We start from the raw sequence: 14,482 nt of genomic DNA, 5'->3' as shown, positions 1-14,482 counted from the left end.
GATCGGGAGCTGAAGACGGACCCGAGCCACCAGGACTTCACCCGGCCGGGGCTCCTGCCAACCCGTTCCTGGGAGTCGCCACTCTTCCTGATCGTAAACAGCTGCCCGAGGCCGGCAAGCGACTGTGCCCGTGGGCAGGACGAGAGCTGTCGGGCTACGGGCCCGAGCTCCACGACCAGCTGCCCGGCCAGGACGCCGCCGCCGTCAACCCCTGCTGCCAAGCCGCCTGCCTTCCCGGGCATCGCCACCTGCCCGATTGTCAACTGCTGCTGCCGAGGCCGGTGAGCGTCTGCGCCCGTGGGCAGAACGAGAGCTGTCGGGCTACGGGCCCGAGCTCTACGACCAGCTGCCCGGCCAGGACGCCGCCGCCGTCAACCCGTGCTGCCGAGCCGCCTGTCTTCTCCCACCGAGCCAGAGCTGCCACGCTCTGGTAGCATGTACGACGTTCCGACAGCGACCTTTTGGTGAGACAAACAACGCTTCTATCGTCGTCTCCGCTTCGCCGCATCGATACTCTAGTGCATACTCACACCCGCAGCCTGCCCGAACTTGCCCGACATCAGTAAGCGTTCTAGCCACATGTGTGTTGTATTATGAGTTCTTTTGAGTGTTTAATTTATGGGGTTTTTTTCTCGTTCTAGTTACATTAAACGTTTGTGTGTGCGTTCCACAAACGGCTTTGTCCTCGATTGGGTTCTGGGATGCTTCGCCTCAGAGAACCGTCAGAAAATATAACACGAAAGAACCTGCTCATCACAAATTGGCGTCCGCGACAGGACGAAGCCGTTTGTTTTCTTTTTTGTTGTTAGTTTAAGAGCGTAGCAACATGGCTAGCACGCGAGAGCTGTTAGCTTTAGCGGAACGCATGGGGCTAGAGGGAGCAGAGCTAACAGCGTGGTTAGACAAGCACGAGGCGCGAGCGCGAGAAGAACGCGCTGCGGAGCGAGAAACGGGCTGCGGAACGAGAAGCGAGAAAAGATCAGCTTGAGCGCGATGCACGTATTTTGCAGTTGCGTCTCAAGATCGCGGAGGCGGAACGGGCACGCTCCCTGAGAGAGATTAGCGAGCTGGAATCCTATACAAGCTTTATTGAGCAAGCGTTTGACGCGGGATCCAGGCTCAGCAGTTCAACATCTCTGTCTAGGGAGTGCCCCGAACGCCGTCACGGGTTTTGTGCACTGAACAAGAGGGCAGCAGAGAAATGAGCAGAAAACGGACCAGCCTAGGTCCTGGCGTGAACCTCAGGGACGCTGAGGATAGATCTGTGGGCAAGGAGCAGGCAACTACCGGTGAAATCGAGGCACCCATGCGCACCTGTGCTATGAAAAGCACATTGGATAAAAAGGCACACAGGCCTAAAGAAAGCCCGATGGACTGGGCAGCGGTGCGCATTGACAGTGACCTTGAAGAGGACACCACCGACAAGGAGGTACGCTTGCGAACCAGTGCAGTTGAAAGCACATCGCCTAAAGAGGCGCAGATGCCTCTAGAAAGCCCGACTGATTGGGCAATAGTTCGCAATGCCAATGGCCTCGAAGAGTGCGAGGCGAGCGATGAAATGCTCCCCCACTCTTCCGGTGTACCACTTGCGGTGGTGATAAGTGGCCTCAATAGGTTTGAGGACCACTCGAATACCTCACCTCATGTGAGGATAAGCTCGCCTTCCTGCATCTCTGAAGACCTGATAGGTCATTGTGCTATAGATATGGTTACAGAGATACACAGCAAGGAGACAGGTACCGAGGTTCTCGGAGGAAGGAACAGAGTAGACTCAAAAGAAGAGTCATGTGACTTACAACTCACGCCACAGTGCAGGTTAGCAGTTAGTGACGACGTATGTACGCAAGGTCAACATGATGGCCTGCTTGCAGACGATGTCGGTAAACGAAAGTTGGCCTCTGCTAAAGAGCACACGTCGGAGGTATCTACAACAGGGGACCAGGTCGAGGCTAGCAAAGCAGTAAAGCACCGGTTCCAGATCAATCAGGGCCTACGTGCATGTATTCTCAACGTCACAGTAAAGGGGCGCCCGTGCTATCATCGCAAACGCGTAAAAGACCGCCGTTCCAGGGCGGTTGTCCCAAACGCAAAAGAGGCGTGCGGTTCGTCTCGTCTGGGACGCAATAACTTAAACTGATGATTAGCCGGTTGCCATCTGAGGATTTTGACCTTGAAGAATAGAGGACTTGGTCTGCAACCTTAAATTACTTTATGTGAAGTTGTTTTTGTGAGTGTGCTTTATACGCCCCATAAACATTGGTTTGAACCTGTAAGGGCTTTCGCTTGTTGGTGCATTCGTGAGTGTTGTGCTTGAATGCCTCGTGAGCTTCAAGACTTGAATTTGTGATGACCCACAGTGAATGTGCCATACAGAGCATAATGTGAAAGGTGTCGCGCACTGACCGGCAGTTTTTCCTGTGGAAAAACTTGTCCCAAAAGGGGATTATGTGATGTGTGGTGCGCGACGGTTATATTTGTGGTGTGCAACCAGGTGCGGTACATTCAAACAAGAAGCAGACGACAAGGAGAGCGCGCGCTCTACCGCGCCGCGCCGAAAACGACAACGCCGAAGACCGTCCGGCGCGTGAACACGCGGCGCAAGAAAACAAATCAAAGAAAAACCCAATCCAATCACAAAAAACACGGAGCCTCGAGCACCCAATGAGAAGTCGACGAATCGACCAGAGCAGCAGAAAAAGGAGCCGCGCTGGCAGTAGGGGAGGAGTTCCAGAAGCGACACCAGGACAAGGTCGGCCACCGGATCGGGAGCTGAAGACGGCCGTCGGGTTCCGGACCCGAGCCACCAGGACTTCACCCCCGGGGCCTCCTGCCAACCCGTTCCTGGGAGTCGCCACTCTTCCTGATCGTAACGCTGCCCGAGGCCGGCAAGCGACTGTGCCCGTGGGCAGGACGAGAGCTGTCGGGCTACGGGCCCGAGCTCCACGACCAGCTGCCCGGCCAGGACGCCGCCGCCATCAACCCCTGCTGCCAAGCCGCCTGCCTTCCCGGGCATCGCCACCCTGCCCGATTGTCAACTGCTGCTGCCCGAGGCCGGTGACGTCTGCGCCCGTGGGCAGAACGAGAGCTGTCGGGCTACGGGCCCGAGCTCTACGACCAGCTGCCCGGCCAGGACGCCGCCGCCGTCAACCCGTGCTGCCGAGCCGCCTGTCTTCTCCCACCGAGCCAGAGCTGCCACCTCTGGTAGCCTGTACGACGTTCCGACAGCGACCTTTTGGTGAGACAAACAACGCTTCTATCGTCGTCTCCGCTTCGCCGCATCGAGACTCTAGTGCATACTCACACCCGCAGTCTGCCCGAACTTGCCCGACATCAGTAAGCGTTCTAGCCACATGTGTGTTTATTTGAGTTCTTTTTGAGTGTTTATTTTATGGGGTTTTTTTCTCGTTCTAGTTACATTAAACGTTTTGTGTGTGCGTTCCACAAACGGCTTTGTCCTCGATTGGGTTCTGGGAGGCTTCGCCTCAGAGAACCGCCAGAAAATATAACACGAAAGAACCTGCTCATCACAGGGGGGTTTCGCGATGTACTAGTTTGGCCCGAGTTCGCGTGTCAATCAAAACCATACGTCACGCCCCGCGCGAGGCATTTAACTCTTGTGCGTGCGCCCGCCACGGTTGGGCCACGCCCAACTTATTTCCGGCAACAGCGACGTGGTGCGGAACTGAGAGGCATCAACAATCTTGACCGCCGACATAAAATACGCAAAGCACACTGTCATCGGTGATGTACTGAGAACCACTATCAAAAACAAAGCGGCGACTTTCGCTGGCTTATGCTATATCTTCTTAGGCTGTGATGGCCCAACAACATGGTTCATTGTCTGCATTGTAGTGACGTAGCGCACAGCAAATAATTATCGGCAAGTCACTGTAGCTGCTTGCAAGGCGTCGATGAGCCGTGGTGGATGACGATGCTGAGCAGTGCATAGTTTCCAACGTGAAGGTATCGCAGCTGTTGTCTGAGATGGCTGCTCTGTCATCGGTGATGTATCGGATCCGCAGTGTCGTAAACACGGTCGGCGCCGAGAAACGCTCACTTTTTTAAACCCAGTGCGATGGCATTTCTTCATCACAAGCACGGCATACTAAATAGTTGCAACCCTTCCTGCGTTCGAAGTTTAATTTCCTAACTGCACACAGGAGCCATCACCCGCCAAAATGCGATTGCTGCGCTGTCGTTACTGTATCCATCTGCGATCGCTGTTAGCTCCAGCTGAAGCAATCGGCAAGCACATTGGAGAGAACAACACACTCAAACTCTGCATATACATGCGAATGGAGGCACCTTCACTGGGCAAGCGATGACAAGCGATGAATTGTGTCACTGGGCAGGCGCTCTTCTTTGCAATGCATCGCGGAGGCTTCCCGCACGCAGATAAACGGGCGCATTTTCACTGTGCTGCGTCACTACGGACCCTAGAATACCGCACAGGCATTTTGCAGTGACAGCCGTCGCTCCCGTCGTTTCAGTTGGTAAAGCGGCTGCCTTAATAGCCGCCTCAGTGAAGCACCTGCGGTGAACAACCATGCCGTAGCGCTGCGTTGCCATTCCCCTTATAGTCAGGGAATGGAAAGGTCATTGTCATGACTGACTTTATCAAGTATTAGAGTGCCTCGATGCGCGCGGGCATCAAGGCACCCTATAAGGGATAGCACTGCAGCGCCCCTGGCGACTGGTCACCGTATGAAATCCCTCGTGCGTGCGACCCTCTACAATGTATCCTCTTGTAAGCTTTCGCCTCACTGTCGCCACTCGCGGAAAAAAAAAAGTGCAAAATTTAATAATTCGCTCGATCTGTGTTTGTCATCAAACATTTATAGCATACCAAACGAAAAACACATCAAGAAATAAAGTGTTTCTTATTTTATTTGTTGTATTTTAACGTAATTGATTGAGCGAAAGTGTAGGCGCAACAATGCACCGCATGTGCCCTGTTCGCATTCGACGGAGGATAGAAAGATAATGCTCGAAAGAGGAGGCACGCCCTTTACGCGCCCTAGAAAGGCGTGGCAAGTGGCTCACGGCAAGTGTGCAGATAGACAGCGGTACAGTCATGGTATGCTAAATGGTGATAATACGTTCATAACAATACGCGGCGCTGGCGCGTTTTGCTGCGCAGTCTTGTGTGCTTGAAGCACGGAATCACTGTGCCGCGCAGGGTGCGCTCATGTTGTCATACGCGGCTTTATCTCGACATTTCTTTTTGCCTGCTGTTCTTGCACGTTCCTTGCTATCTCCGTTCACCGACTGCCATAGAGCAAACTCGGGTGAAACGCGTGCGAACGAGAAACTCGGCGCATCCTGCATAGCACCCCAGGGCTTTGTTATTGCTGACTTTTAGTTTGAGCTTGGTGGCGGATCATATTCAAGCAAATCGACAGTGACAACCCGAAGAATATTAAAAACACATACGACCGGAGGAGCGCCAACTTCCGACTTGTTTTCTTCAGAACGAGAATTTTCTTTTCATGAACAGCCACGTGCTATTGTCATGGGGAACATGCTGCAAAAAACATTAACCAAAACAAAATGCGAATGCCTCAGCGATCAACTTCCCATACTAAACAAAAGACATGCAAAGAGACTTGCCCAGAAAAAGCAGTTCCTTATCGAGAAGCGATAAAGACAGCATGACCGTATGTTTTAGTTACGGAGTTCAGGTGTTTAAATGCTTCGTTTGAATAAACTCCTTAATGTTTGTTAGGGAGTATTGTGGTCAATAAATACTGCATTTCCCAAAAGCGTGTTTGACGTACGGCAAAGGGATGCTGAGGGAGAACAGCCCCGCAAGAACTGTTTGTTAGCCCCTCCGCGGGTTCGCGGTGATTTGAAAAGTGCGATTGCAGGCTGTCAAAAGAAGTGCTGGAAAATGTTGCGCGGTATTATACCAGTAAACTTGAAAAATAAGAAAGTAGTAGTTTCACCCGAAAGGTGAAGCCTCGATTGCGACAGCAAATTAGTAGAGAGCTATACAAAGCAAGGATAGTATACATAGTTTAATTGGCCGTATAAAGTTGTAAACACTCGCTTACTAACTTAATATACAAGCACGGTGTCCGCGCGCACAGGTAAACATGAACACTTCTCGCTCGATGACCGCGGAGACTCTCTGTGAAAACATGGGATTGAGAAAGCGCGCCAGCACCAGCGGGCAAATTAACCTTCGCGCTGTCTATCGTCTCGCCTCAACGCGAACTAAGCGTCCAAATCACAGCGCATGCGAAGCTACTGGCACTCGGCGCATGCACTTTGTCCCCATCGCAGATCGCTTCGAAGATGAGACCCGCCCGGGCGCGCACTTCGCCCGCATCGCAGATCGCTTTCAAGATACGGCGCCCGCGCGGCCACGCTTTAAGCAGCAGCAGTCGATGGAGCGGAATGCGCCCCCTCTCCCTCTCCGCCGCCTCGCCCCCGTGTCTCGCGCGCCAGGGACCGCGTGCTGCCGACCTGCCTTCCGCCCTCGCGTGCGCTTTATTGAGCCCCGGTTACCGGCTCACCCTCGCACGCTTTCACTCGCACACACAGCTTAGGGCGCGCGGCGACGGTTTTATCGCTGTTGGACTTTAAAAGTAACCTCACGGTGACGGCAGACATTCGCTTGGAGTGCCCATACGATAGCTATCGCAATAAAAAAGGCAGCAAACTTTAGCGGTTCAATCGGCTTCGAACACATCTACTGAGACAGCGTCATTCACCTATACTGTAAAGACGGCTATGTTTTGTTCGCCGTCTTTTTTCTGAAATAACTGCGCTCACCAACTACGAGGAAGACGGTGTAAGATTATTAACGCGATAGCGTTAAGGGCCTTGTGTCGCAGAAAATCCGGTGTTGGCGTAGGCGTCGTTGTCCGTTAAAGAAAAATCATCCCGAACCATGCAGGCCCTCCGTGTAGCTCATAGGAGTTACTGAACTAATTGAATTTCTCGAAATAAAATGTGTCAGAAAATTTGTAAGTACGACTTACACACAACCTACAGACATCATAGCGTCGGATTGTAATTTGAATAACAAGAAAGTATAATTCTGTTACACGGAACTGAAACACAATCTACTTTTCCAGCTGCCATTTGAGGTCTGTCTTCGTGGAAGTGGCGCGCCCTGCTCGGTTCCTTGCAACACCATACAGATGACACTCGCATCCGCGGCCGCGGTGGATCCCACCGTGCGGGGGAAATAAATAAAATAGAACCAGAAAGCTCGCCTTAGTGCATGGCGTTCGCTGCCAGCGTTTGCAGTTAAATATTACGGTCACATAAGCTGCACTTGCCGGGAAGCGCGGGGAGCAGTCAGGGATATTTGAACGCTGCCGTGCTCCACTCTTGAAGGCGAACTTTAAAGAGGCTTGAACCACCCTCCGGCTTGGTGAAATAACATAGTGTGCGGGTAGCATACGCTGTTGTGCACATCTCAGCAAAGTTCTGCTGTCGTACGCGGTCCGTGGAACTCGCAAGAGCAACGCGAAGTGACATTTCTTTCAAACGCTCTCGTTTCAAAAGACCCCCATAATCCTCTCTCTTTTCTATGTGCTTTATTTCGTAATAAAGCACACTCCCATACACGGCTGCTATTGGTCGCTGTGGTCCGCTACACCGCGGCCTCAGCGCCCTGCGGCTTGCTGAGAACAACAGCGTTTGGCTGACGTTTAGCGCTTCGTAGACTCCAAAATCGGAAGTATAAAAGTAAATTTGAACTGCGCGCCACCGTGACGTTTCCGAGGCGGAGCGTTGTGGCCCCGCCCACGGAGTATATAAGACAGGAGCGCCGACTCCGCTCGTCTGGAAGGGACACATTCTGCAACGCCGGCTCCTGCTTCACAGCGTGTTCGCCAGACGGCGCTACGACTTAAGAAAAACTCTGCAGCGGAGAGGAGCAAAGGCGCGGGGACTCTCTCGCGGCGCCTGCTTGCCTATCCGTTTTGTCGTCTGCTCCGCGCACGCCCTGAGGACTGTAGCGCGCATAGCTCTTGCGGTTCACGGAATGACGTTAGCAGGAGAAACAAGTCATGTATAATTTTATTTAATTTATTTTATACAGGCCAAATACAGGGCATTTGTCAGGTGGGCCACATGGCACAGGAACAGAAAATAAACAAATGACTGAACCTAAGACGGAAAGAAAAACTAGGAAAATGGGAGGACATATAACGGCCGTTCGTGCGGTCTCAAGCAATGACGGATAACAGCAGAAATAAGTTTTTAATACAAAGGTGACGTTCATCACTCTTTTCATCTTAGTATCCATCAAGTGCAAAGATGCTTCGCTTGCTTTTTTTTTTCTCGCGATGCTTTCTGTGTTGCCCGGTTTTCTTGCGAGCAAAATTGCCGCTTCATTAAAACATAATAATGCAGAATTCCTGCAAGTGTTTCTTGTTTATGAACTTCACAAGGGAAGCTGAGATTATGTGTCTCCAGCACATGGTCAATTGTTGCTTCGTAGACATGCGTCGACTTTGCATGGGTAGAAAAGTAGTCCTCGGCCTCTTGCAATAATCTATAAAATGCACGTTTGGATAGGTTAATCGGCCGCGTGTTTTGGTGGTAATGAGATTCGAAAGGTTTTCTTGAACGTCTTGGAATGTGGAACCAAGTGCGTCCCTGCATGTCACACAATTAGATTTTGCCGGAATTTTCTCGCCACGAACCCAGCAACAAAGTATATTACGCAATCGATGATCGCGGGATCATCCTCTGTTTCAGGAAAAATATCCTCACACTCCCATCGGTCTGTTTTAATTAGGCCGTCTAGTTTTGTAGTCAGGTTACTTACTGATCTTGCCCTCTGGTATTGCATCCGAGGCGAAAATTGATTTAATGTCTTCGACAGTCAAGCAAGGCTTCTCTGCGCTCTCGGTGATTTCGCAGTTACCGCATTTTGGAGGTTTTATCAGCTTTTGTACAGAAAGAAGGCGATAAAGCTGAAGGAACGTTGGCATCGTGGGGTGATCATTTTGTACACTGCTTGGCGAATGGTTCCGAAAAACCGCTCTAACGGATCTTGGTTGAATTTGCTTGTCAAAACATAGGAAAATCCACATGTAGTATAAATACCTGCACAAACCAATTGTTGAGTGTAGGGTTACTCGAAGACCCTCGCTCGTGCTTTTCGTGAGAAACATATCTTTTGATATTTTCCCGTCATCAAGTTCTTTTTCCCATGCATCCAAAAAATGTAATGCTCCCTCCAAGACAGCAAAATCTTTCCCGTCCAAACGGACACCCTCGCGCGGAAGCTTTCTGTTTAAGGCATCGAAGATATCATTCATCAGCCTCGTGAAATGGATGGTGCCATCACACTGCTGAAATGCTTGCAGTTCTTTCTCTTGCAAGTATTTTAAGCCATCTGCAACAGCATTGCTGAACACTTGTGCGGCATATTTCACCCTCAGGATCCTATAGCCCGCGTGTTGCTTTGGGAGCAGCACCCAACTATTTGTATTTGAAAATTTTCGTACCTTGTGGTGACCCCATGAAGGCGGAAGCTTGACTTTTTCTGGGTGGAGCAAGAGATCCTGCGAAAACGAATTTCCATCTGCGCTCAGGAGTGTGTGTTGCCGTTTTGATCAGTGGACCTGCTTTCGCCATTTTTTTCGGCAGATTCTTCCTTGGAAGGCACACTCAAACTATTGTCTTTGCTTAACAGATCCTTGCCAGGCTGCCAACTGAAGGAATCTTCTCGGAGAAAAGGCTTAGAATTTTCATCACGGCATGTCTCTGGATAATCAACGGCGCCTACACTGTGGGTAGTTGTAGCCACATTGACTTCCTCCTGTCCATCCGCAGCGGCGTCTTCTGGTTCCTCTTGGCATTCAGCATTATTGACATGCGCCAGGCTCCCCTCAAAAATCGTTGGAACGGCTCCCTTTCGAAGTCCAGGCTTTTTCTTTACATCTAATAGGACAACACCTTGGTGTTCACTGAAGTACCTATCGGAAATAAGGTGCTTCTCAAAGTGTCGCGCACATATCTTGTCCTTCGCTTTAAGCGGGCGCTACTTTCAGGAATTTTTTGTCGCCACTGGTGCAGTAGCTCCGGATCAGATGGTGTCGCGAAGAGAGGAACTTCTCCCGTCCTTTGCCGTAGCCAGATTTACAGCCGGGAACAAAACACTTCATCGTTTCCTGTCCTGCTGTCCCGTCTCTTCACGCACAAGCAACAAGATAGCTTGTAACGTCAGGCATGAATACATTTACTACAGACATGGTAAACAAAGTGAGGAGCACGAAAATTTCGCACCTTCGCTTCCGCGCAGACGTACAGGAGTGAAAGACAAGTACTTCTGTTGTGTCTTTTTGTACAGCGTTATTTAGTCTGTTTCCTCTAGACATCTAAAAATGTTTCGTATGCGTGCATAAAAGCCCTACCGCGTGTTTACTTGCGCTTTATTATTTGTGCGCATTATTTTTTGTGTTTGATTGCTGTCAAATTGAGACGGCCGACAGACGGCCGACGGTCCAGGTTTGTAGCAGACGACACCGCAGCGGGTGCCGCGCTGTCCGTTCTGCGCCGCCGTCGCCGCCGTCGCCACCGTCGCCGCCGGTCTCCGCCACTCAGCGCATGCGCACATGGAAGGAAGCTGTTGAGTGTTTTCCACGCGCCTCGACAGATGGCGCTACGAGATGTATAATTTGCGTTGCACGTTTTGTCCCGAGCGAATGCGTTGCGCGGCGGCGGAGTCGGCGCTCCTGTCTTATCTTACTCCGTGGCCCCGCCCCACGCCCCACGCCGCCATAGCCTTCGCAATGCAAGGCCTTTATTGAAGGAGGACGGGGAGCACAGCGAAGGCCATGTTTGATTACCAATAACTCCGCTTCTACTAAACGCATTGAAGTACTTTTTGCGGAAAAGTGATTCTTAAATAGCATATTTTTCCTTCAAATGTATTTCTACACTTCTATAAAAAGTGTTTCAGGGCCCCTTTAAGCGTCCTCGAAGGATTTTGTACTTTTTCTTACTCGAATGATTACATTTAGAGATATCACTGCCATCAACGCCCTGAAGACTATCAGAGGCCACAAAACGTATTTTTTTTTCTCGTGCGAAAAAAAAAAACAGTACGTTAACTTTATTTCTTACGTTGTTATGACTTCAAAATTAGATTGTTTGTTTTTGTTTCTATGTAGGCAAGCGCAAGTAGTCATAAAATCAGAGATAAAGCGTTTCATTTACTGGAATTGGAGGAACGGAATGGACCAGCGTAGCCACTCGAGGAGTGGGAGTGGTCCAAGTCGCACCGTTCCAAGCAGTTAAAAGGTGGAATTACTGGAATTATCACTCTCAGTAATAAAGGGGGAATGGAATGGGGATCCATTCCGCAACTCTAGCCGAGATATTTCGCGTACACGGGACATACCCGGTACGGCATATTTTTCTACTTCAAGCAGCTGCTTTGCATCTGAAAGTTAAACTGTGCTTAGCGAGAACACTTTGAAAAAAATTACGGGAACCTCCCGGAATGGGTACTGTTCAATATTTGCGTTGCATTATATGGCTGTTGGCGGGGCGTAAAAGCTTTATGCGTGGTAATGATGCGTGTCGTGGTTATGCTCATGTAGTACGCGTTATCTAGTTCCAAAAAACACCACCCAAGCACTCCGTACAGATGGTTAACCAGCGAAGCTGAAACATGCGGCCCAGATGCTTAGCAGTGGGTTAATGCTGATGCTGTATTGAAGCGTTTCTCAATTATTGGTTACATGTGTGTTTCTATTGGAACGCAAGCGCCAATGGCGGGCGTATGTTGCTAACCATGACCCGAGCTAATTCGAGATATCGAACGCATGCGACAACGGCGAGCCGAGGAGCGGGTTGCGGGCAAAGCAGGTACGACGCAGAGAACGACGTCACTAACGGCGCTGCGAATGGCGCCGCGCTTGGGTGCGACGTAGAGAACGACGTAACTGTCAGGGCAGCCAATGGAGACGTTTAGCGAAACATGGGACGAATGCTTTTTCGTTTCACCTAGCGATATACAGCTTTCGCTGTAAATCTGTGAGGAGTACGAGCGCATGGATGCGCATATTTACATTGCTGAACCTATACATTCCATATCATGCTGGCTGCAATATAATGCTACGTATATCTTCGACAATTCTGGTTTAGCAAGGTCCTGCTTGATTTGTTTGCGTGACACGTGACAAGGCATAACCAACGGGTCAATGCCGTCATACGCAGCAAAGTGCATGCGCGTGCTTGCGTAATTATTGTACGAGTGGCGCGTCTTCTCATTTTGGGTCCCCTTTAGTCGCCTTCCGTCCTCACTGCTCGGGTGTTTATCAGGGCGTCCTATACTGCTTGCTATCCCCCTTTCAGTTCAGAAATAGGCATTTGTAGCCTATGTTTGACGCCTCCATTCTACGTATGGTGTATGGGGAGCCGCGAAAGTGGACGGGTTGGTAGAATGTTTTGTCGGAAGGCCGCAAAGCATTCTCACTAAGTCCTCGTCGGCGTATCGGGTCCAAACCCAAACACAGTCGCCGGGCTGGTACTCGACGTAGCCTCGTCGATGGTCGCAGGGTCGGCTATCCGTCCTTTGTTGGTTCTTGATGCGCGGGGGGCGAGTTGCCGGTCTTCTTCAGCGCGCTGCACATGGGCGGTGACGTCGAGATTCTCATCGTCGGTGAACTGCATGGCGTCGTGAGTCGGCATCGAATGTCCTCGTCAGGTTTCTTCCGCAAACCAGATTGAACGGCGGTATCTGAGTGTTTCTTGCACTACCTTGTTGTAAGAAAAAGTTACGTACGGAAGGACGGCATCCCACGTCTTGTGTTCGACGTCGACGGTAGTCTGCGGTCGTCGAGTTGGATCTATTCATGTTTGCTTGTGCGCGCTGACACCATGCTTGTTAATTCAATTAGTAAGCGAATGTGTTCTAGTTTATACAGCCAATAAAACTACTATCCTTACTCCGTATAGATCTCTACTAATTTGCTATCGCAAGCGATGCTTCGTCTTTCGGGCGAAACTGCGACTTTTTTTTCAGAAGCAGGCGAAACTGAATAAATAATATTGCGCACCACAATGATGTGCAATGGTCAAGTCAGGCAACAATGTTTGCCAGACTTGCACCAATGCACCTTGCGCAATTTTTAGCTGCTGAATGAGTGACTGAATGATTTGACTGAATAATTTTGAGTTGCTAAAAGATTGGCTCAACATGAAAGCAAAGGTAAGAAAGTCGCTGAGCCGTCAGACGAAAGTGCATGTTTTGTACCTTTGCAATTCTGTCCGACATTACTGGGTATCTGAACGGGCTTACACGGTTAAGTTCGAAGATGCAAAGAAAGCTGGCAACGCAATGTCTGACGCAATTCTTACATTTACTGCAAAGCTGACGTTTTGGGGCCGTCAGGTAAGGAAGGGAATGGTCGACGACTCGGAAAGTATGAAGACACTGGAAAGTTTATATCAGGATTGTTGGAACGCCTGTTGTGCTCTGGTCAACGATCTGCAAAGAAAGAATTTGAAAATGGATTTAAGGACATTGTCGGGGTATCTAAGGAGTTCAAGCTTTTCTCGCGGCCTTTCTCGGTGGAAGTACACGGGTCAGCTTCAAAAGTACAGATTGATAGAGTTGAGCTGCAGGCCAGGACGACATTGAAGCAGAGAGAGAATAAAGGTTCATTAAAATGAGCAGAAGCTTAAGCTGAAACAGAAGCTGTAAAGCGTCGGCGTCCAAGAACTTCAAATCTTCCTTGATGAACACTCACTACCTGCATTACGTAAGAAAGCTGCGAGAACCTACACGATGTTTCTGAGTAGATACATGTGTGAGCAGATAATTTCTGTCAAGAACGTGAACAAGTCATCGCTGCACTCAAGAACGATATAGGCGCATCTCCGGTTTATCATGAGGATCGCGTCAGTAGAGGATTTAGCAGCGGACTATCCAGCATTGGTCCCACCGGAGTGTTGCCACGCGTCAGTGGTTGAAGCAGAGTGTCGATCAGTGGGAATAAAACATTTTCAGTTTTTTACATTGTTTTTCTTAAGTTTGCGCCATGTTTTGGGCATGCTATACGTGCGGCTGTGTTTGTAAAATCAACTCTTAGTGCCAAAGTGCTATTGTCAAATTACTTGCACTGCCATTGGAAAAAGTGCCAATGTAAAAAAAAAACACTGACCCTCGCACTCGGCCGCGCAACGCTTGAAACAGCGAAGCTGGGCGATCGTAGCCCAGCATTTACGGGATGTTTGTGCGGACTTTGCATCTTATTATTCATGATGATGATAATTTATTTTCGCGCGTCTCGAACCTACGGCCGTCACTGCGCGTTGCATAGCGCAGCTTGCAACCCCGACACTGCGTTCCGATGCCGACACCGCGTTCCAGGAGACCTGCTCCGTGAATGCGTCTATCTTAATCTCACAGAGCACGAGCGTACGAACGCGCCAGCTGTGGACGAATACAACGACGCTCGAACGCAGTCACATATGTTTCGCATAAATGCATGTTCTGCAAGCG

Source organism: Dermacentor silvarum, chromosome 5, assembly GCF_013339745.2.
Source record: "Dermacentor silvarum isolate Dsil-2018 chromosome 5, BIME_Dsil_1.4, whole genome shotgun sequence".
Classification (NCBI taxonomy): domain Eukaryota; kingdom Metazoa; phylum Arthropoda; class Arachnida; order Ixodida; family Ixodidae; genus Dermacentor; species Dermacentor silvarum.
The sequence above is the reverse complement of the archived record's forward strand: the minus strand, read 5'-3'. Positions refer to the sequence as shown.